The following is a 21,256-nucleotide window of genomic DNA, read 5'->3' as shown; positions in this document are numbered from 1 at the left end:
TGAGAGGTTTATTGCAGGAGTGGGTGGGTGAGATTCTGTGGCCTGCATTGTGCTGGAGGTCAGAATAGATGATCATAATGGTCCCTTCTGACCTTAATATCTATGAGTCTATGAGATATTGCATATAGAATTATTCATGGCATTTCCTGGCTTTGATTTCTTTTGGATTGTCCATGGGACATTTATATAAGATAGTTGCCAATTTCTTCCTTTTTAAATGTTCCTGATAGAACTGAACTATATTTAGAGATAGGCAGATAATTGATTTTTCAGTTCAGTGGATGGACCAAAAGATCTCCCCCCAAAATTCATGTTGGGTTGATCCAAAATGATAAATTTTCAGTTCCTCACTTAAACAAATGGTTTTTGTTTGTTTTAGGTCTAACAAAACAAAACATTTTGTGTCATGTTGAGGTGTTCTTATGTCTCCCCCATTTTTAGTTAAATGTAGTTAAATTTCTAAATAAAATACTGCTTTGAATCAAAATGTTGAAAGATTCATTTAAAAAATACCAAAAATTGCTCAACTCTAATTATATTATCTGTTCACTACCTAGAGAGTGCTACAGCATGCATCCAGTCTCCAAAATTCAGTTTCCCCTGCCAGTCTGCCCCAGTTACAGATTTTATTGCTATAATCAAGAACTATGCACCTTCTGATTATTATTCTATATACCTTGAAAGTGTTCAGTTCTCCTTTAGCCTTTCGTGCACTCCCCACAGAAATACAAAATAATAATGTGCCATATGGCAAATGGAATCAGCTGCAACTCCATGCAGCATCTTCTATCATGTGGTATTTTACAAGTTTGTAACTGATGAACATTGCATCTCCTCCCATCACTCTGACTCTAGACAGTATGCTGCTTTTCCGACTAGAGGCATCCTTGTCAATACTGTTAATCTTTTCTTCTATCTAGCTAAAGGATAGGTATTTGGCTGAAATTCACAGTGCACAAAGTAAATAAGATGCAGAAATAGCTCAGTGTGTGGTAATTTTAATAAATAGCACAAAGTGCCGTATGTTTGCATGAATACAATAGTTGCATAACCATATGAGTTCTGCTTTCTCAGTATTAATGTGTATTTTTATTATGTAACATTAATAATAATCATATATGTAACTTGGGAATGTTGGCTGAATGGTCACTTTAAAGTGTTATTTATGCTTCTAAGCACCACTTATATGCACCTAGGTGCTGGAGTTGTGGTTATTCGTGCTTCAAAGCAAATCAAATGCATGTTTAATATCAGAAGAAATTATGGTTGTACTTAATGCGAGAAAATATTGCTCAAGAAGGAGATCCAGCATGTGTGTGTGTGTACGCGCATGGACCTGTAATCCTTGTAATCCTTCCATAATCAGAATAAGCTTCAGTCACCTTACATATTGTTAGGTAATGGCCTAAATCGCTTACCCAACTTAGAAAATGTTCCATTTTTCTCTCTTCATTAATTGCTCTTCTTTGCTTAGCTGTGCCATGCCCATAATTTCATAATTCTTCATTCTGTGCCATTTTTCATCTCGCCTTCTCCACCTCGTATTGAACAAGTGCTGGTTGCATATTGATAAACCTGTGTTGGAAATAGCCACAAGTTATATAGGGATAAGCCAGAGTTTTTATTTTTTATTAGTCATGTATTTTGCATGAAAACAGATTTACAGCAGGATGTTAGCTATTTGTAAAGAGAGCTCCAAGGGCTATGTTCTAATGTCAAATAAGAAGTTGGTACAAGTGAACACTGTTGTAATTTATATGGCTAAGCAGCTTAAATCCACTCACTTGAGTAACACAATGCACACAATTTCCTTTGGTGGGATAATGCAGCAAATGAGATGTGCAGGAACAATAATAGACGTGTTTTCATAAAATAAATTGTGGGGATTTATAGAAAATGGGAGCAACTTGCCTACTGGCAAGTTACTGTTAAACTGCTGTCTAGAAGCACAAGTAATACCTTCAAAATGACCAGTCAGATTTAATAGAGTCACAGGCTGATTCAGTTAATGCCTTATCCATGTAAGTTTAGGCCAAATCCTACAATTTACAGCATATGTGGACCCGTATGCAGTACTTCATTGACTTTAATGGAGCTCCATTCAGGCACAGTGGACCACGCATTGCATTGTAAATTGCAGGATTGGGGCTTTGATCTCTTTCCTCCTCTGTTCATGCTTTTTGTTTTTCTCTCAGCCCCCATCTGCTGCCTCTATCCCTGTTTCTGCCCATCTCTCTATCCTCGATTCCTCCTGTTTTCACCTCTCTCTTCATACAACCAGCTAGGCATTAAAGGCAGGAGCTATCAAATTAAAATTTTATTGTTTTACTTTATTAATTTGCCCCTTTAACTATTTCCATCAACTCATTTCTAATCTTCAGACTTCCTTATTTAAATCTTAGATACTGGGGGTTTAATCATGATTTTTTGATATAACATATTTTGTCATATAAACAGGAATAAAAAATAATTAACTCCCATAAGGTCTTTAATAAAATTTAAAAACTGGGTTTTTTGTAAAGGTGCTAAAAATTTTGTATAAGATTTACAAGGTCAAATTTGAAGGCACCTTTCCTAAAATAAATAGCATCCACCTTTAAAAAGAATGTCTTCATTAATGGCCAAATCCTATTCTCATGAAAGACAATGACAAAGATTATTGACTCCTTGGGGCCAGGATACAGGCCGCAATGCTTAGTAATTCCAGCAATACCAGCACTTAGAAATACCCATGATAGATTTCTTTTTCCCACTAATAAAAATTATTAAGACTATTAATTAGTCAGAGTCCCACTGCAGGGGAAGAATATGCTCCTGGATAGATCAGCATGCCACAGAGCCTGCATTGGTGGCTTTCTGTGGTCAGTGTGGCTCAGAGGTACACAGATATATTCTGTTTAATCATATCTTCAATCTGTAATGAACTCAGGTCAAAAACGGCAAAATTTGGCCCAAGGATTGATTTTTTTTTTAATTTGATTTTTTTATCTTTCTCTGTCAAACTATTGAAAGATTTTCATGAAATAAATTCAGACATCAAAAATCTCTACCAACAACTGTTATCTTATTTATTGCATAGTACTATGATTAATCACATTTTAATATAATTTAGGATGTAATGTGCATTTCCTTAGAGCGTCCCACATTCCATTAAGGTGCCCAGCTTTTCACAGGGAGGGATATTAAATGAAACTAGTTCATTATTTGCCTGAAAATGCATGTACTACACCAAAATATCATGTTATCTGTGATTAGTTTGCGGAAGCCATCTGTCATCTTCCCCACCCCCACAGTACCTCAGAAAGCAGAGAGGCTAGAGAAGAGAAGTATATATACTTATGACAACACAACCACCTGTTACCATTAATTTTAGTTAGCTGTGAGAGACATGGACTAAAAAAGAAGGAGGCTATCAAGGCTATTTCCTAGTGTACTGGGGGACAAGTATCACTACTATTGACTAAAGGGCTTTTAAAATCTTGAAGAAGATTATGTATGATTCATGTCAGAGAGATGTGTACACGAGCAATTTACAGTTGAGAACTGGAACCAAAGAGCAGAAATTTCAGGCAGATAGAGTATTGGGGCATGTTCCACTAGAGGGGAAAAAATGTCCTCCCACTTTTCCTGGGAAATTGGGATTCCATGTTGAAAGAGCAAACCATTTAACTCTAATGATTGCACGGATTTTGAAATTAAGCACAGCAAGTAGAAAGATCCTGCACAGATTTTAAAGTCTATTATGTATTCATGCACTGAAATGTGCTTTGATTTTTTAGCACTGTATGAGAGAATCATAGAATATTAGAGTTGGAAGAGACCTCAGGAGGTCATCTAGTCCAACCCCCTGCTCAAAGCAGGACCAACCCCAACTAAATTATCCCAGCCAGGGCTTTGTCAAGCTGGGTCTCAGAAGTTTTTAAGGATGGAGATTCCACCACCTCCCTAGGTAATCCATTCCAGTGCTTCACCACCCTTCTAGTGAAATAGTTTTTCCTAATTTCCAACCTAGACCTCCCCCACTGCAACGTGAGACCATTGCTCCTTGTTCTGTCATCTGCCACCACTGAGAACAGCCTAGCTCTATCCTCTTTGGAACCCCCCTTCAGGTAGTTGAAGGCTTCTATCAAATCCACCCTCACTCTTCTCTTCCGCAGACTAAATAAGCCCATTTCCATCAGTCTCTCCTCGTAAGTCATGTGCTACAGTCCCCTAATCATTTTTGTTTCCCTCTGCTGGACTCTCTCCAATTTGTCCACATCCCTTCTGTAGTGGAGGGGCCCAAAACTGGACTCAGTACTCCAGATGTGGCCTCACCAGTGCCGAATAGAGGGGAATAATCACTTTCCTCTATCTACTGGCAATGCTCCTACTAATGCAGCCCAATATGCCATTAGCCTTCTTGGCAACAAGGGCACGCTATTGACTCATATCCAGCTTCTCATCCACTGTAATCCCCAGGTCCTTTTCTGTAGAACTGCCGCTTAGCCAGTCGGGCCCTAGCCTGTAGCTAACTATTCAGAGTTGGAAATGGGTATGAGCTTTGCTGCTGATCAGTTCCCTGTGAAAATGCCGCCACCAAATTATTGGGGCAATTTCCCAGTCATTCATGGAGTCCTCTCATCTCTCTAATCTTTATCAGAGAGGATTCGTCCTTAAGGCTAACAAAGCTACTCCTGGAGAAAAATGTTTTGCTTTTGGAATGGATTAGATGATCAGATGGAATGATGGGTTAACAAATAGCAGGTATTTTAAAAAAATTATTAGAGAGGGAGAAGGAAACACCTAAAATGCCTTTGCCCCCACCCTGCCCCATTCAGACTACACAAGGAGAACACTGTGCTTGTTTCATCAACACCCCAGATATATATTACCAAAGCAAAACATAAACATTCCCAGCAAAGATCATTTCTTGTAAATTTGTTTGCTGAGTGGTGATTCCTCCTCCCTTATGGTTATGGAAAGGCGTTATTGTTTGGGAACATAAGTGAATAAATGTCCTCGACCCTCGCTTTTCTCTCTAGAGTGCACAAAACCCTAGTACACAGGCATCATGGTGGAATAAAAAGGGGAGGGCAATTTTTGTAATTGCCATTTTGTTAAAATGTGACCAATGCATCACTGTCTGAAGTGGCAGAGATAAAAGTAGAGCTATAAAGGACATAAAACAGTTCTAGGAAGAGGAAGAAAACAAGCTTTCCAGACCATTGTGCCTAACTCTCTTTGGACTAATCTGATTCTCACTTTCCTATTTTTCAGCCCACTCCTAAATCCTATCCTTGTCCAGAAACAAATTCACAGTAGCTGTCCCTGGTTCAAGCAATCTCCATGGTAACTTATGCTCTGTTTGTAACATTTTGTGTTCAGTTGGTTTGGTTAAAATAAGAATAAATTGGAACACCTGCCCACCCCATGAACCAAATCTTTTCTAATATTCAGAAAAAAAATCAGTTAAGGGTCTTCCTCCATTTGCTACAGCACCCTCATCCCTCCCTGTCACTGCTCTCTGTTAATTGGGTTACCCCAGCTGCTGCTTCTTCCAGAAATCTATTTTTTCTGTCAGAGCTGTTGTGGGATCCAGGGTACTGACTAATGCTAATTATTTTGTGTTCTGGAGGACACAGTAAAGCATGTTAGAATTGAATAAAGTGTCAGAGGTGTGCAGCAGAGAGCCTGTCATTTGTCTGAATCCCACTGGGGAAGGACTTTAGGCCCCTGCTTGTAGGGAAACTTCCCTCCATACAACACCCAGAATGAGGGTAAGATGCCCCATCGAGATGGGCAGCCATCAGTGGGAGCAGACCACTAGGAATCTCCATTTCAGAAGGTAGCACTAGCATACAGAGAGGGCTACTAAGGTGGGGGAGGGAGGGCGGGAATTTTTAGGCGTGGGGAACAATCCAGGCCTGTTGGGGAAGGGAGATAAAAGTTCAAATACGCATATGAACTTTTAAATAATCCTGTGACTCTTCAGAAGTTCTCCTATTATTACTCTGTGTGGTATTTCTACCTGCCATTCCTAGATACTCCTCGCTAGTTTCTAATTTTTGTCTTTATGCCCTACTTTTATTTTTGCACCGGAGCATCCAATTTGGCTTTATCAACTTTGTCAGGCTCTTTCATAATTCTGGTAATTCCTTTTTCTATTCTTTTCTATTGAGAATAAGCTCAATATTCTTTATACCATAATTTCGATTCTGAAGATATGGTACTATAATTATGGGAAATTCCTAAAGAATGAAACCAATAGAGTTCTATGGAAATTACTCTAAAAACCTATTAAATTTCATACGGAACAACAACTTTTCTATACTATTTTAAATTATCCTATAAAATCTTATAGCAGGGATATTTAATTCTCTATTAAATTATATAGGATTGTCTAAAAATTCTATAGGAAGATTGTTGCTTTATATGAAATACTATAGGACTTTCCCATAAGGGACTCAGATACTACAGTGATGCCCGCACTATAAAAACACATATGGAATAGAATAGACTGTATCTTTGTTACACTGTATTATACTTCTATAAGTGCCAGATCCCAGTGGACTTGGGTGTATACTCATTGGTTTCAATGGGGGGTTGACTGAATAAGGATTTCGTTCAGACCTCAGTCCCAGAGGAACAAAGTAATATTATCCTTCCCATGACAAACATTATAGCAACACCTTTTTGCCCCTTTTCACTGTAGTGATGCACAATAAGGCAATGATTTCAATGATTTTTCCAAATCAACATGCAGTTCCTTTTCCTGATCAGCGTGCTGGATGACAGTCCCATTTAATGTATATCTGTACTACATTATCTAGCTTGGTGCATTGCATCACACTAACTTTCCATTTGTATAGAATCTCTGCTTGTCATTTACTGACTCAACTCACCTTAGCTATGCAAATTCCTTGAAATCTGGTTGTAATAAAAAAAAATTCTTCCATATTCCTCTCCAAATTGTTCCTCTGATTTTAGCTTCATTTGCAAATTAGAAATTTTGCTTTCAATATCTTCAGCCCAACTGTTCGCATCCAGAATGGTATGACTACCTCAGAAGTCAGATCTATGACCGTAATCATTCCCGGGGAAACTTCCTTCCAACTTGAAAAATTGAACCTATGACTAACTTTGTCTCTCGCTGTGCAGGCAGTATTCTCACTAACACTCTGATTTACCCCTTCTGCCACAGAATTTCTGAAGGTGCAGCCTTGTCAAATCAAGGTATACTAAATCCACTGAATCCCTCTAATCTATCATGGTAGTAATATCTTTAAAGGACTCCAACAGTTTAATAAAGCATGACCTCCTCTGCCAGAAACCATGCTGGCTATCTTTTATCAGACAGTGCTTTCCCAGGTGTTCACCCATCACATTCCTTAAGATAGCTATCTTCTCCATAAGTGATGCTCCACTCCCTGGGCTCTAGTTTCCTGATTTAATAATAAATAATATTTTTGTTTTTCTCTTGCATGTGGGTTATGTTTGCCATGTTTAATTTCTCTTGACTCTAGTGAATACTAAATATGTTTTAAGATTTGTCAGTTTCTTTGCTCATTTCTTTTAAAACTTGTGAATAAATTGGGCCTGATTCTCTAATGATTTACACCAGTGTAACACCACTGACTTTAAATTCCAGGGTCTTTTAGACACTTCCAGTGGAGGCCAGCTGTGATCACTCAGTTAGGAGGAACTGTAAAGAATGGGGCAGACAATCCCCAAAAAGTTGGTGGATATTCCAATACTTAGATTTACCAAGCCCACATAAAACAGCTTCTTCATTACCTTACTGGTTACTTAGAAGTCCAAACAACACAGTTCCCTTAAAGTGATCCAGCCTCAGTCCTCCAGCCGGGTACCTAAGTCAAATATGATGATTTCTGAAAATCTTATTTCATCGTATAAAAGAAAAGGTTCTAACAATCCCAAAGGATCAGACACATTCCCTCCCAGGTTATTGGATATTCCAGATCTTACCCAAATACACGCTACAGCCAATTCTTATTAACTAAGCTAAAATTAATTAAAAGACAAAAGAGAGAGAGTATGGTTAAAAGATCAATATACATACAGACATGAATTCAATTCTTAAGATTCAGATTCATAGCAGAGATGGTGAGCTTTGTAGCTGCAAAGAGTTCTTTCAGAAATAGTTCATAGGTTATAGTCCAATGTCCAAATATCATATTCAGGGCGTACCAGCATAACTGGGACCTCAGTCTTGCGACTCAAACTTCCCCTGATGAAGCTTAAGCAGATCTGAGATGACAGAATCAGGACCCAAGGCTCTTTTATACAATTTCATGTCCACTTTGACAAGTTGGGAGGTCCTCAGGGAACAAAAGGTAATTAGGATGACTTTGAAGGAGGCCTATCACCTGTACTTAGCTATAGAATTAATATAAGGCAATTTGCTCATTCTTCCACCTTTCACAGATTATATGCTATACATTTCAAAGAGAGATGAATACAGAGCTATTCCATGTTTACGATCCATTTAAATGCTAGGATGTTCTTTTGATCTCTGAACTATCAGAATACAGCATAGACAGGGACTGTTGATTACATCGTTGACCCTACTCACATATATGTAAAAACACAAACATTATCTCCCCATATATCTTTTGAGGGTTATTTATTTTGCAGGATGTTCAACCCTTTCTGGCCATGCATCACAACAGGTCAAAGAAAATTGTACTGGAAATCTCTACAATCCTCTGAAATGTTAGTTTACGATAGGAAGTTATCTATTCAAAATGATGGTTTGTGCCATTTTCACTGTATTTAATAACTGTTAGTTCTGTATCCCTTAGCCGTTGCTCTAAGAACATAAGAATGGCCATACTGGGTCAGACCAATGCTCCATCTAGCCCAATATCCTGTCTTTCAACAGAGGCCAATATCAGGTGCTTCAGAGGAAATGAACAGAACAGGCAATCACAGAGTGATCCATCCCCTGTTGTCCACTCCTAGCTTTGGGCAAACAGAGGCTAGGGACACTTAGAGGATGGGGTTACATCCCTGGCTAATAGCCATTGATGGACCTATCCTCCATGAACTTATTTAGTTCTTTTCTGAACCCTGTTATAGTTTTGGCCTTCACAATATCCTGGCATCAACATCCACAGGTAGACTGTGCATTATGTGAAGTAGTACTTCCTTTTGTTTGTTTTTAAACCTGCTGCTTATTAATTTCATTGGGTGACCCTTAGTTATTGTGTTATGTGAAGGAGTAAATAACACTTCCTTATTCACTTTCTCCACACCAGTAAAGATTTTATAGACTTCTATTATATCCCCCCTTAGTCATCTCTTTTCCAAGCTGAAAAGTCCCAGTCTTTTCTAGGATATGTAATATATAGAATGTATATTTTAGGTGTTGGGACATGTGAAAAGATGCCTGCTTGTTTGTCAGTGAGGGAGAACAGCTTTGTGAAAAGCTGAGCCAGCACCTGATCAGGTGAACAACTGGGTCAGCAGTTCAATCAGATGAACATCTTGGTCAGAAACTTGATCACGTCAACAACTTAGTCAGCAGTCCAATCAGGTAAACAGTAGGTTAGCAAAATAATCTTAGTGTTAAACAGAAAAATATTTATATAACTGTGATGGGGGTCCCAGTGGGTGCCAGCTGAGGTCACTCTAATTGAGTGAACTGCAAAGAATGGGGCAGATAATCCCCCAACCTAGTGGATATTTTCAATACTTAGATTTACCAAAACAGCATAAAACAGCTTCTTTATTACCTCACTGGTTGCCCAGAAGCCAACAACACAGTTCCCTTGAAGTAACACAGCCTCAGGCCTCCATCCAGGTACCCAAGTCAAATATGATGAAGATTTCTGAAAATCTTATTTCATCGTATAAAAGAAAAAATTCCAACAATCCCAAAGGATCAGACACATTACCTCCCAGGTTAATGAATATTCCAGATCTTACCCAAATCACACTACAGCCAATTCTTATTAACTTATTTAAAATTTATTAAAAAAGAAGAGAGAGGAGTATGGATAAAAGATCACTATACGTACAGACGTGAGTTCAGTTCTTGAGGTTCAGATTCATAGCAGAGATGACAGGTTTCAGAGTAACATCCGTGTTAGTCTGTATTCGCAAAAAGAAAAGGAGTACTTGTGGCACCTTAGAGACTAACCAATTTATCTGAACATAAGCTTTCATGAGCTACAGCTTACTTCATCGGATGCATACTGTGGAAAGTGTAGAAGATCTTTTTATATACACACAAAGCATGAAAAACTACCTCCTCCCACCCCACTCTCCTGCTGGTAATAGGTTATCTAAAGTGATCACTCTCCTTACAATGTGTATGATAATCCAGTTGGGCCGTTTCCAGCACAAATCCAGGTTTTCTCACCCCCCCCGCCCCCACAAAACCCACTCTCCTGCTGGTAATAGCTTATCTAAAGTGACCACTCTCCTTACAATGTGTATGATAATCAAGGTGGGCCATTTCCAGCACAAATCCAGGGTTTAACAAGAACGTCTGGGGGGGAGGAGGGTAGGAAAAAACAAGGGGAAATAGGTTACCTTGCATAATGACTTAGCCACTCCCAGTCTCTATTCAAGCCTAAGTTAATTGTATCCAATTTGCAAATGAATTCCAATTCAACAGTCTCTTGCTGGAGTCTGGATTTGAAGTTTTTTTGTTGTAATATTGCAACTTTCATGTCTGTAATCGCGTGACCAGAGAGATTGAAGTGTTCTCCGACTGGTTTATGAAAGTTATAATGCTTGACATCTGATTTGTGTCCATTTATTCTTTTACGTAGAGACTGTCCAGTTTGACCAATGTACATGGCAGAGGGGCATTGCTGGCACATGGTGGCATATATCACATTGGTGGATGTGCAGGTGAACAAGCCTCTGATAGTGTGGCTGATGTTATTAGACCCTGTGATGGTGTCCCCTGAATAGATATGTGGGCACAGTTGGCAACGGGCTTTGTTGCAAGGATAGATTCCTGGGTTAGTGGTTCTGTTGTGTGGTATGTGGTTGCTGGTGAGTATTTGCTTCAGGTTGGGGGGCTGTCTGTAGGCAAGGACTGGCCTGTCTCCCAAGATTTGTGAGAGTGTTGGGTCATCCTTCAGGATAGGTTGTAGATCCTTAATAATGTGTTGGAGGGGTTTTAGTTGGGGGCTGAAGGTGACGGCTAGTGGCGTTCTGTTATTTTCTTTGTTAGGCCTGTCCTGTAGTAGGTGACTTCTGAGAACTCTTCTGGCTCTATCAATCTGTTTCTTCACTTCTGCAGGTGGGTATTGTAGTTGTAAGAATGCTTGACAGAGATCTTGTAGGTGTTTGTCTCTGTCTGAGGGGTTGGAGCAAATGCGGTTGTATCGCAGAGCTTGGCTGTAGACGATGGATCGTGTGGTGTGGTCAGGGTGAAAGCTGGAGGTATGTAGGTAGGAATAGCGGTCAATAGGTTTCCGGTATAGGGTGGTGTTTATGTGACAATCGTTTATTAGCACTGTAGTGTCCAGGAAGTGGATCTCTTGAGTGGACTTAATTAACTTAGGACTTAATTAACTTAGGCTTGAATAGAGACTGGGAGTGGCTAAGTCATTATGCAAAGTAACCTATTTCCCCTTGTTTTTTCCTACCCCCCCCCCAAACGTTCTTGTTAAACCCTGGATTTGTGCTGGAAATGGCCCACCTTGATTATCATACACATTGTAAGGAGAGTGGTCACTTTAGATAAGCTATTACCAGCAGGAGAGTGGGTTTTGTGGGGGCCGGGGGGGGGGCGTGAGAAAACCTGGATTTGTGCTGGAAATGGCCCAACTGGATTATCATACACATTGTAAGGAGAGTGATCACTTTAGATAAGCTATTACCAGCAGGAGAGTGGGGAGGGAGGAGGTATTTTTTCATGCTTTGTGTGTATATAAAAAGATCTTCTACACTTTCCATAGTATGCATCCGATGAAGTGAGCTGTAGCTCACGAAAGCTTATGCTCATAAATTGGTTAGTCTCTAAGGTGCCACAAGTACTCCTTTTCTTATAGCAGAGATGGTGAGTTTTGTAGTTGCAAAGACTTCTTTCTGAAATAGTCCATTGGTTATAGTCGAATGTTTATATTTCAGGGCGGTCCAGACAGACCTGGCATCTCAGTCCTTATGGCTTGGGCTTCCGCTGCATGAAACCTCAAGCAGATCGGAAATAAACAGGATTGGGACCCAAGGATCTTTTATATAATTTCAGGCCTTCTTTGACATGTTGGAATCCCTTGGGGAACAATAGGTAATCAGGGTGTCTTTGAAGTGGGTCCATCACCGGTACTTAGCTATACGAATTAACATAAGACAATTGCCTGTACCTCCACCATTCACCGATGATTTGCTATACATTTCAAAGAGAGATGAATACAAAGATGTCCCATGTTTACAATTCATTTAAATGCTAGGATGTTCTTTTGATCTCTAATGATCAGAATACAGTATAGATAGGGACGGCTGATTACACTGTTGACCACTACCCATATATATGTAAAAACACAAACATCATCTCCCCATGTGTCTTTAAGGGTTGAATTTGAGTCCTTCATCCTGCAGGATGTTTAACCATGTTTAACACTGGCCATGAGTCACAACAATATATAATGAATAACTTTGTAACAACATATTTAAGGCCAGCACCTGAATGCTGATGTGCACTTGCATTGAACCCTGTTTTGGTGGACTGATCACTCACTGAAGCAACAAATAAATGACATACTTCTTCAGCTCAAGAGTCTGTCTGTGAACCTGTGCATTCTGGGTAGTGGGGAAAAGAACTGGCCCATACTTTTTAATCTCTCCTCATATGGAAGTTGTTCCATATCCCTAATCTTTTTTGTTGCCCTTCTTTGTACCTTTTCCATTTCTAATATATCTTCTTTGAGATGGAACAACCAGATCTGCATGCAGTATTCGAGATGTGGGCATACCATGGATTTATATAGAGGCATTATGATATTTTCTGTCTTCTTATCTATTCCTTTCAAATGGTTCCTAACATTCTGGTAGTGTTTCTGACTGCCAGATGTTTTCAGAGAACTATCCACAATGACTCCAAAATCTCTTTCTTGAGTGGTAACTGCTAATTTAGACTACATCATTTTCTATGTATAGTTGGGATTATGGTTTCCAAAGTGCATTACTTTGCATTTGTCAACATTGTATTTCATCTGCCATTTTGTTCCCCTGTTTTGTGAGATCCCTTTGTAACTCTTCGCAGTCACTCTAGAATAATCGCCCAAAATTCTTTTGATCTGAATGTTGTTGATACATTTGAAAATTCATTTGGTAATTGTGATGTTCTCTGCATGGTGTGCTTGATATTTCTTCTTGGCTCTGGCTCGATCCTGTGATAATTGAAGTCAATAGTGAATTTCTTGTTGACTTTAATGGGACAGGATCAGGGACTTAATTCTCTAATTTTTTTTTTCCTTCGTTCTATTGGCTTTTGAGATTTTTCACAATTTTTCCCTTTTCCTGATTCCTTTGGATTTCACAATAAATTGTGGGAAGCAGTAAATATGGAGTGCTCCATATCTGTCCTGCAGTCTGGATGAGGAAGTATAAATTAAGTGGTGGGATATAGTCTGAGGAGGAGCCATGAAAAAAACAGTGGAGTCTTTTGGAGTTCCAGAAAAGTTACCAAATCCAAGTTCTGGCACACCATGGGGGGAGGGGGAAGTGAACTGCCAAGATTTAGGGCTCCTTCCTGGAAATATCTGATGCCAGGTTCCTCCCATTCATATGACAGGGCTATTAGCTCTAATACTTCAGAAGCTCATAACTCCCACATTATCACATAGGAGGGGGGAAATCTCTCAGGTAACCAGGATAATTTTGAGCTTTGTAGGTTTAATAGAATATCTTAAACTCAATCTGGAAATTAATCACTAGCCAGTGGGTGTAATGGAACACAGATGTGATGTTTTCTGGCACGAAATACCACGTAATGAACAGCTGCATTTTCCAAATGAGTTGTAGCCACACATGTAGCATGTATATTGTAATCCAGCCTCAAGGTGACAAAAAGCATGGGCAATCATTATGATTAGAAGATAGAGAGGAAGGATGGTCCAGTGGTTAGGGTGCTAGCCTGGAACTCAGAAGACTAGGTTCCCTGCTTTGCTATGCACTTTGTGTGTGAACTTGGGCAAGTCTCTTTGTGCTATTGTAAAATGAATATAATGGTAGTTCCCTACTTGCAATGTAAGCTTTACAAAGTTTCTCTGGTAAACTAAAAAAGAAAACCTAATTAAAGTATTATTCCTGTTAGGTTTTCATCAACCCCACAAATCACTCTGTTCCCCGAATGAAACTTAAGTTCCCTGCATTTCTTGTAGAAATGTTATGTAAATCGTTAACTGCCATATGTGGCGTATGTGCTAAGAATCCTGGGTCTTGGGGTTTTTTTCAAAATCTCTAAACCCACCTTGTCCTCCATCGAAGAAACTCTTTCGAAAAGCACACATTGAAAAAAGGACAGAATCAGCCAAAGAGAAGTCAGTTTTGGCTCTAGAGAATATTTGACATTCACATCTTTCTTTTCACAAAGGAGAAAGTATTAACATTTTCCAAATTACAGGTGTGAAAATTAAGGCTGCTGGAAGCATGTGTTTAAAGTATGCATTATATGTCTGAAATCCTTTTCTAAGAGACAACCTGGAGACCAGACAACCAAAAGCATAAAATATACATTGGAAAAAAGTTTGACATCATATCCCCAAAATAAACTTGTGTACTTTGAAAGTAAAACTTTAAAGTTCAATAGATGGGATTAAAATGCTCATTAAAAAGTAAAAATAAGGTAAACTTTTATAAAAGTTTGGGTTTGAAATTTATGTTTTGATGAAAGCTATTTTCAGAAATCTTTTAAGGAAAAACATTTTCCATTATGCAGCCAGTTACAGTTTTAGCAGATACAAAAGTCTTACAAATTTAACAAAATGTAACTTAAAAGCAATTTGGTTGTTAAGAATGGAAAGGAATAAATTATGCATGCATGAGCAAGCTACCTAAGGCTCCCCAGAAAAGTAATGTCCAAAATGGACAGTTACCTTGCCTTGTCGAACCTGGCTAACCTAAAGCAAGTATCCTGTGGCCTGTATCCACCGGGTCTTAAAGAATTCTGTGCTATACAATTCTGTGGTTCCTGTCAGGAGCTTTGAAAATTTCCAAATTTTAGTGGTTTTAGTTCAAGCAAACTCATTTTACATCCGTCCTTGGACTTTGTTCTGTATATTCTTTCATAAGTAAGTTAAAATTAACTTCCTGGGATCCAGTTTGGACTGCTTAAGATTTTAACCACTCTCCCGTTCCTATATACTTCTTTAATGGCTAATTAACAGATATTCTACCTTTCATAAATCATTATTATTTAATTTTTGATTAGGCTGATTCTCTACCCCAACTTTAAAATACCAACTATATCCTGAGGCAATGTTCAAATGCACCCATTTCTGGGTCTATATGTATTAGTAACTCAAAAATAAAAATAGAGCATAAACATCAGTCTGAAAGCTTCTTCCCTCATTTTATAGTCTCCACCTTGGATTTCCTCTATCTTAGATCCCCCTGCCTAGAGAGCCACTCCTATCTCCCTTGTAATCCTGGGAGGAATTAACAAATAGTTCCTTCCACAATGAGTAAGCAGAACTTCAGCAAGGTTATAACACCTATTAACAGGGTGTGTCAAGAGAAGAGCCCTTCTACCCAAAGCACTGATGAAAGGTAACAGGACAAAGTGATAAAACAAAACATGAAAAGACTCAACAATAAAAAACAACTTGTGATTCTGAATTAGATCAAAATATGGGTTTACAAGAAAAGAAAAAGGAGAGACTTCAGTTTATTAGAAATACCAAGAAGTGAAAAGAGAACTTCTGAAATGGAATTTTAAAATGTGAAGTCAGAAAAACAGAGTTGAAGACATTTTCAAAAAGTGTTTTAAACTCAGTGGAGAAGGATTTACTAGACCATTGGTTCTCAAGCTTCTCCACAGGACTCCTGACTAGCTAGCTAAGCAGGACCACTCTCTCATATGGCAATGTAGGAAGGGCAGGGTGGTTGCAACTTCTGACGCCTGGTCACAACCTCCAAGCTGAGAACCATGAAAGAGAGAACCTAATATTCAGATGACTCACTTGCATGCTGAGCAATAAGCAGCTAGAGAGATTTAAGCTTCTTGGGCCCTGCCTACCCTGTAGGAACCCTAGCTGCTTCTACCATAATTCTGTCATGGTTCCTCCAACCAGTGTGGTCAGACTCCCTTCCCTCCTCCCTCCCTCCCCCCCTAGCACTTTGCTTGGGCCTGGCATTACTTCAGTTGTGGCCAGAGTTCTACAATACATATTTGTTGAGTCATTTTTAATGTTTGTGGGGGAAAACTTATGGAACAATTCTTTTTTGGACAGAGGATTTCAGTCTTCAGGGATGTGAATCCTGTACCTTTCATTAGCACTAAATTCACAAAAGTGGGGAAAATAAATTAAGTCCTGGAAATTAAGCAAAACCAGTCATTTCTGCCTTAGGAGCAGCTAAGATTATCTATTTTCTCTGGATAAATAAGTTATTTTTATTTCCAAATGAAGAATACTATCTTCTGCCTTAGCAATGCAGGAAAATAATTAGGTTTTTTTAAATGGAATCGTTTGGGAGTGGGGAAAAAAGAGGAACATAAAACCCTTATGCATCCTATGTGTATGGTGCTAAAACCTAGCATTCTGAGGGTCACTTAAAAATAGCCATTCTTTTCAGAGGTATCAGTTTCCAAGATAATTGAGTGAGCTGTAGCTCACGAAAGCTCATGCTCAAATAAATTGGTTAGTCTCTAAGGTGCCACAAGTACTCCTTTTCTTTTTGCGAATACAGACTAATACGGCTGTTACTCTGAAACCTGTCAATGCTTCAGGTAAGTTAGATTTAAGGTAGTCTATTATTCCCAACAAAACGTCAGCTCTTTCCTCCCACATGAAGTCCCTTTTACAAACAGGCAGGAGAAAAATAAGTTTTTTACATTCAACAAATCAGTTCAGCAGATAAGCAGAAACTAAACACAAAACAAAAATTGCTGGTATAAACATGTGCGTCCTCTCTCTCATCCTCTCCCCTCCCCCATTTTACTTTCCCTTTTATAAATACTATTTTAAGGTTCTGTCTTGAAGCCGCTTTGTGGGCTAGATCCTTTGCTGGTGTAAATCAGCATAGCTTCATTGACTTCATTAATGCTACATTGATTTATTCCATATGGGGATCTTGCCGTGTGTGTAATTTACACACTTATGAACACATACTTATGTGCAAATCAATGGGTTTTATTGGGGGAACTAATCAAAGGTTGAGAAGAAGGAATATTATTCATCAATCCCTCTAAGTATTCACATAGTGATTATATTATGGGGTGAAATCCTGGCCCCATTGAAATCAATGGGTGTCTTGCTATTGTCACTGGCGGCAGGATTTCATTGTAATGTCTGAATGTCTCACAAGAAAACAGAGACTGGTCCGCTGTTGCAGGGGCTATCTCTCCCCTCCTGACTCAGGTAGGAAGGATGGTTTTAACTGGTGAGGGAAAACTAGATTTCAGAGAGAGGTTGTGCATTTGGACCAGGATTTAATCATCACTAACTGAAAGAATGCTAAACACAATTTGCTCTAATCTATGCGGACTGGTCGTTCTTGGTCAGAATCACGTTCCTGGTCAGAATCACGTCTGCTAACTCAGCTCTTCACAACTACATTTGAACCTAGTAGAATTCATGGCAAGGCAGGCAAGGAACTGAATTCAAGTTATCACTTTTGGCCAGGGCACTTACTATTCAAAAGCAGCTCATTAAGCTGGAACAAATAGCAGGCAAGCCCTTGTACAGGAGGATGGGAGGATGCTTATTTGGAGATGCAAGGGTTGGGATGAGAGATAAGTACTGTGTGTATATATACCTTCCAAATAACAAAGAAGTTTGCGAAAAACAGGAACCAAAACTGTTTGTCCAGAACAGGAATTATAATCCTGGAATGTATCTGGGAAACATTCAATGGGCATTTCATGAGAGATGGTCCTATCCTCCTTGGAGGGGACATCTCTGGAAATACCTTTGTGATGGGAGGTTATGGGAAGGCAGATCAAAGTAACCAGAAGACCCCATGGAGACAAAAAGTTGAAAGAGAGACAAGATCCACCCATGCCAGTGGCTGGGTATCACTGCCCTGCAAAAAGATGCTGCAGAAAGAAATAGGTTGGAACAGAGATGAGGACTTATTAACTAATGTAAGATGTTGCTTTCTGTCCTGTAACTGACCTAAAGGATATCTGTCTAAATAGGTTTTTGTAAAGTGTCAGTAGCTTCTTTGTTTAGTTTTCTCTCTACTCATATGATATCTTATTTTCATTTAACTCATGTCTTTAAAGCTATTTGTGAATTTCAGACATATCATCCCCACTAAATTAATCTTGAAGGAAAAGTAGTGAATTAGGGGTAAAACATATCCCAATCACAATTCTTAGTTAAAAGGTCACAGACTAAGTATTTGTCTTCTATAAAGTGTGCTGCTTTCAGGATGGCTTCAGAAACTCCTAATGACCATAGACAAGAAATGAGTTTTTAAAGGGTCAAGGTGACATAGATCACAAAGCTGCAAGGAAGCCCTATGGAGTATTCAAAATTGGGGCCTTTAGTTCATTCAGACATGAGACATTCTCTCTCCCTGCCCTGGCATTATTTCTTTGATATCTTTCTCTAATTGATCTCTAAAGTATGCTCTCCTGACTGATGAAATAATCTATTTATATATATTTTATGAACAACATAACTGATACAATTGTCTCACTAATTTAACTATAATTATAGCCTTGTTTGTTTGCCTGACCTAGAGCCAGCCTAGGATGATCATAATCTGTCTGACTGAATAATCAATTCTACCCATGCCTCACCATCATAAATCAGCATACTCTTTCCCTGGACTGAAATTAAAAACAAAACCAAAAAACTGCACATGCAGGGCATCGTCCCCTGCAGAGTAATGTGGTGGTTTGGATTCCGCCGAAGGATGTGAGGCAGATGATTCATTATTTATATAACCTTTGCCTGCATTGCATACCTGAGTTACTTGAGCAAATCACAAATGTTTGTGCTAGTAGATTTGTCTGCAGACAATTGGTCTGATTCACTTACTTTTTTAATGGATCTAAAAGAAATTTAGAAAAATTATAAAGTTTACTTCTTTGTAGTCCAAATCCTTATTAAAGTCCAAATCCTTATTAAACAGGCAGGGAAGAACTATGGTTTAAGTTCTTTTTTGAAATCCAAATCATGTTTGTACCTTAGGGAAAAAAGCAGGGGCTAACATAGTTTGCATGAGCTTAAGATGATTAACCTACTTTATATCATTGTCCCTACACTGCATGCAGTTAATCATTAATTTTTACCACAGTGACTCTCACAATTAGGCAAAACAGTATTTATCTTTTTTTCTATATTTAGAATAATTAACATAAGCTATGTTTAATCTTTTTTCATGCTTAACTACACTCAGATAGATGAATTACATCTTTCACACCTTAGTCTTCCATTAGATCTGATGTCCATTAATGCTGAGGAAACAGGTATGGATTTTTCATCAGCCATGAATAGCCAGTTTTAAGTTTCACTGTTAGATGTTTTCCCACTCAAAATCTGTTCTCTCAGTTGGTATTTTCCTAAAGCTTTTTGATTTACTGCTAAATAAGACCAGTAAAATAGAAGACTACTACACGATACTTTTCTTATCTTGAGTGTAACCTACATACACAGTAAAATTCTATATGGCAGCCTTGGTTCTACAAAACACCCAAGAGTGTGTTTGGGATTTAGACTGTGTTTTTAGAGATACAGTTGAGTAAGTTCATAAAAAATTGTACTATAGGCTATATAACTGTCATGCTATATTCCATCCCATATTACTTTCTAATAGAGTAGAGTATTGGGAAAAGCAGCTGTGTTTCCAAGTTCATAAGCATGGGCCATCTATAGAGATGAGACCCTCCAGTTACAGCAAAATTAGATATATAACTATCAGTTATGCCTTTCATGCATTTAAGGCAAGTGAACTTTGGTTTTTAGCTATTCCAGGTAATATGTTAGGCATGTATTTAATAATTGGATTTAGAGAGAATACTTTCTCAATGGATATGGGAGTCTGCAATCCCAGCTCTGTTACGTACCTAAAGGTTTGCAATTCAGAAAGGAAGCTGACAAAAGGAGAATGCTTTATATTCTAAGACACCATACATTTTTTTTCTACCTACTCACATTTTCTTATGAAAAGTTGAAGTTTTGGGGAGCCATGTAAAAGTATAGCAGACCTTATAGGTCTTTGTGTGATTCTGGGCTCCTGTGAAACCTTATAAGCCATTAATCCTATTTTATTTTTCAATTTTAAAAAGTGGTAAAATAATTATTTAATGTTGTTGTTTATAGAAAATTAACACACTCTTGTGTTTGTGAAAGCTGGCACATACAATTGTGGGCACCTGAATGTATAAATATCCCATATGGGGTTTTTTCAGGACCTTAAAGTAGCTCATCAGACCCACCGGTCATAATTCTCGGCTAGGCAGAAATACATTGTGTCCATCAGAAAATATCATGTAGACAATAGCAACATTCCAGATTTATGAAGTGTTAATTTTCTGTAAATCTGGAAATAACTTTTTCCCAGGAAGTGCTTAGTACTTTAAGGAATGACATCACAATGGCAGCCTCTCTGAAAGGGTACTGCATCTCTATACAACACAGGAATACCGTCAGTTAAGGGTCCTGTGATGCGTTTGGTAATGGTTCTTTCTCCTCATTTGAAGGAACTAACAAGGAAAATCCATTTTAATTTTTCTTTAAAAAGTAAATTCCTACTTGTTTGGAATGTAGATTCCAAAGAATCCTCTTCCTGACCTTTCCTCAAATCCTCAGTTCAGCAAAGAATGTAAGCACATGCTTAAGTCAATGAGACTTAACTATAAATGCATGCTTAAGTGTTTTGCTGAATACAGATCTGCTTGAAGTTAAGCACTTAAGTATTTTACTGAATTGGAGTTTGGATGTATAGCATTGTCCCTTTTACTGGTTCAGATTAAAAAAAAAATCCATCCCAGCCTCTGGACTTTTTCAGTTCAGAGATGATACTTGGCACCTCTCTTGTGGAAAACTCATTGGAAATGAGTCTGGTATTTTAGTTCTATTGAGTACTATATTATCTTCCCATTGTGGGAATGTAAGGTGAC

The 21,256-nt window shown here is 38.5% G+C and overlaps 1 protein-coding gene across 2 annotated transcripts in view; it reads right to left on the bottom strand.

The window, feature by feature from the left end:
* Positions 1-21,256, bottom strand: part of B3GALT1 (beta-1,3-galactosyltransferase 1) — a 332,372-nt gene that overhangs the window by 186,655 nt on the left and 124,461 nt on the right. For both annotated transcript variants that reach the window (XM_084644139.1, XM_084644138.1), the window contains one exon: positions 1,419-1,575. The gene's annotated coding sequence lies outside the window, so the exon portion shown is untranslated. The remainder of the gene's footprint in view (positions 1-1,418; positions 1,576-21,256) is intronic.

The sequence above is a fragment of the Lepidochelys olivacea genome (assembly GCF_965140295.1).
Source record: "Lepidochelys olivacea isolate rLepOli2 genome assembly, chromosome: 11".
Classification (NCBI taxonomy): domain Eukaryota; kingdom Metazoa; phylum Chordata; order Testudines; family Cheloniidae; genus Lepidochelys; species Lepidochelys olivacea.
This window is presented reverse-complemented; position numbering and strand designations above follow the sequence as displayed.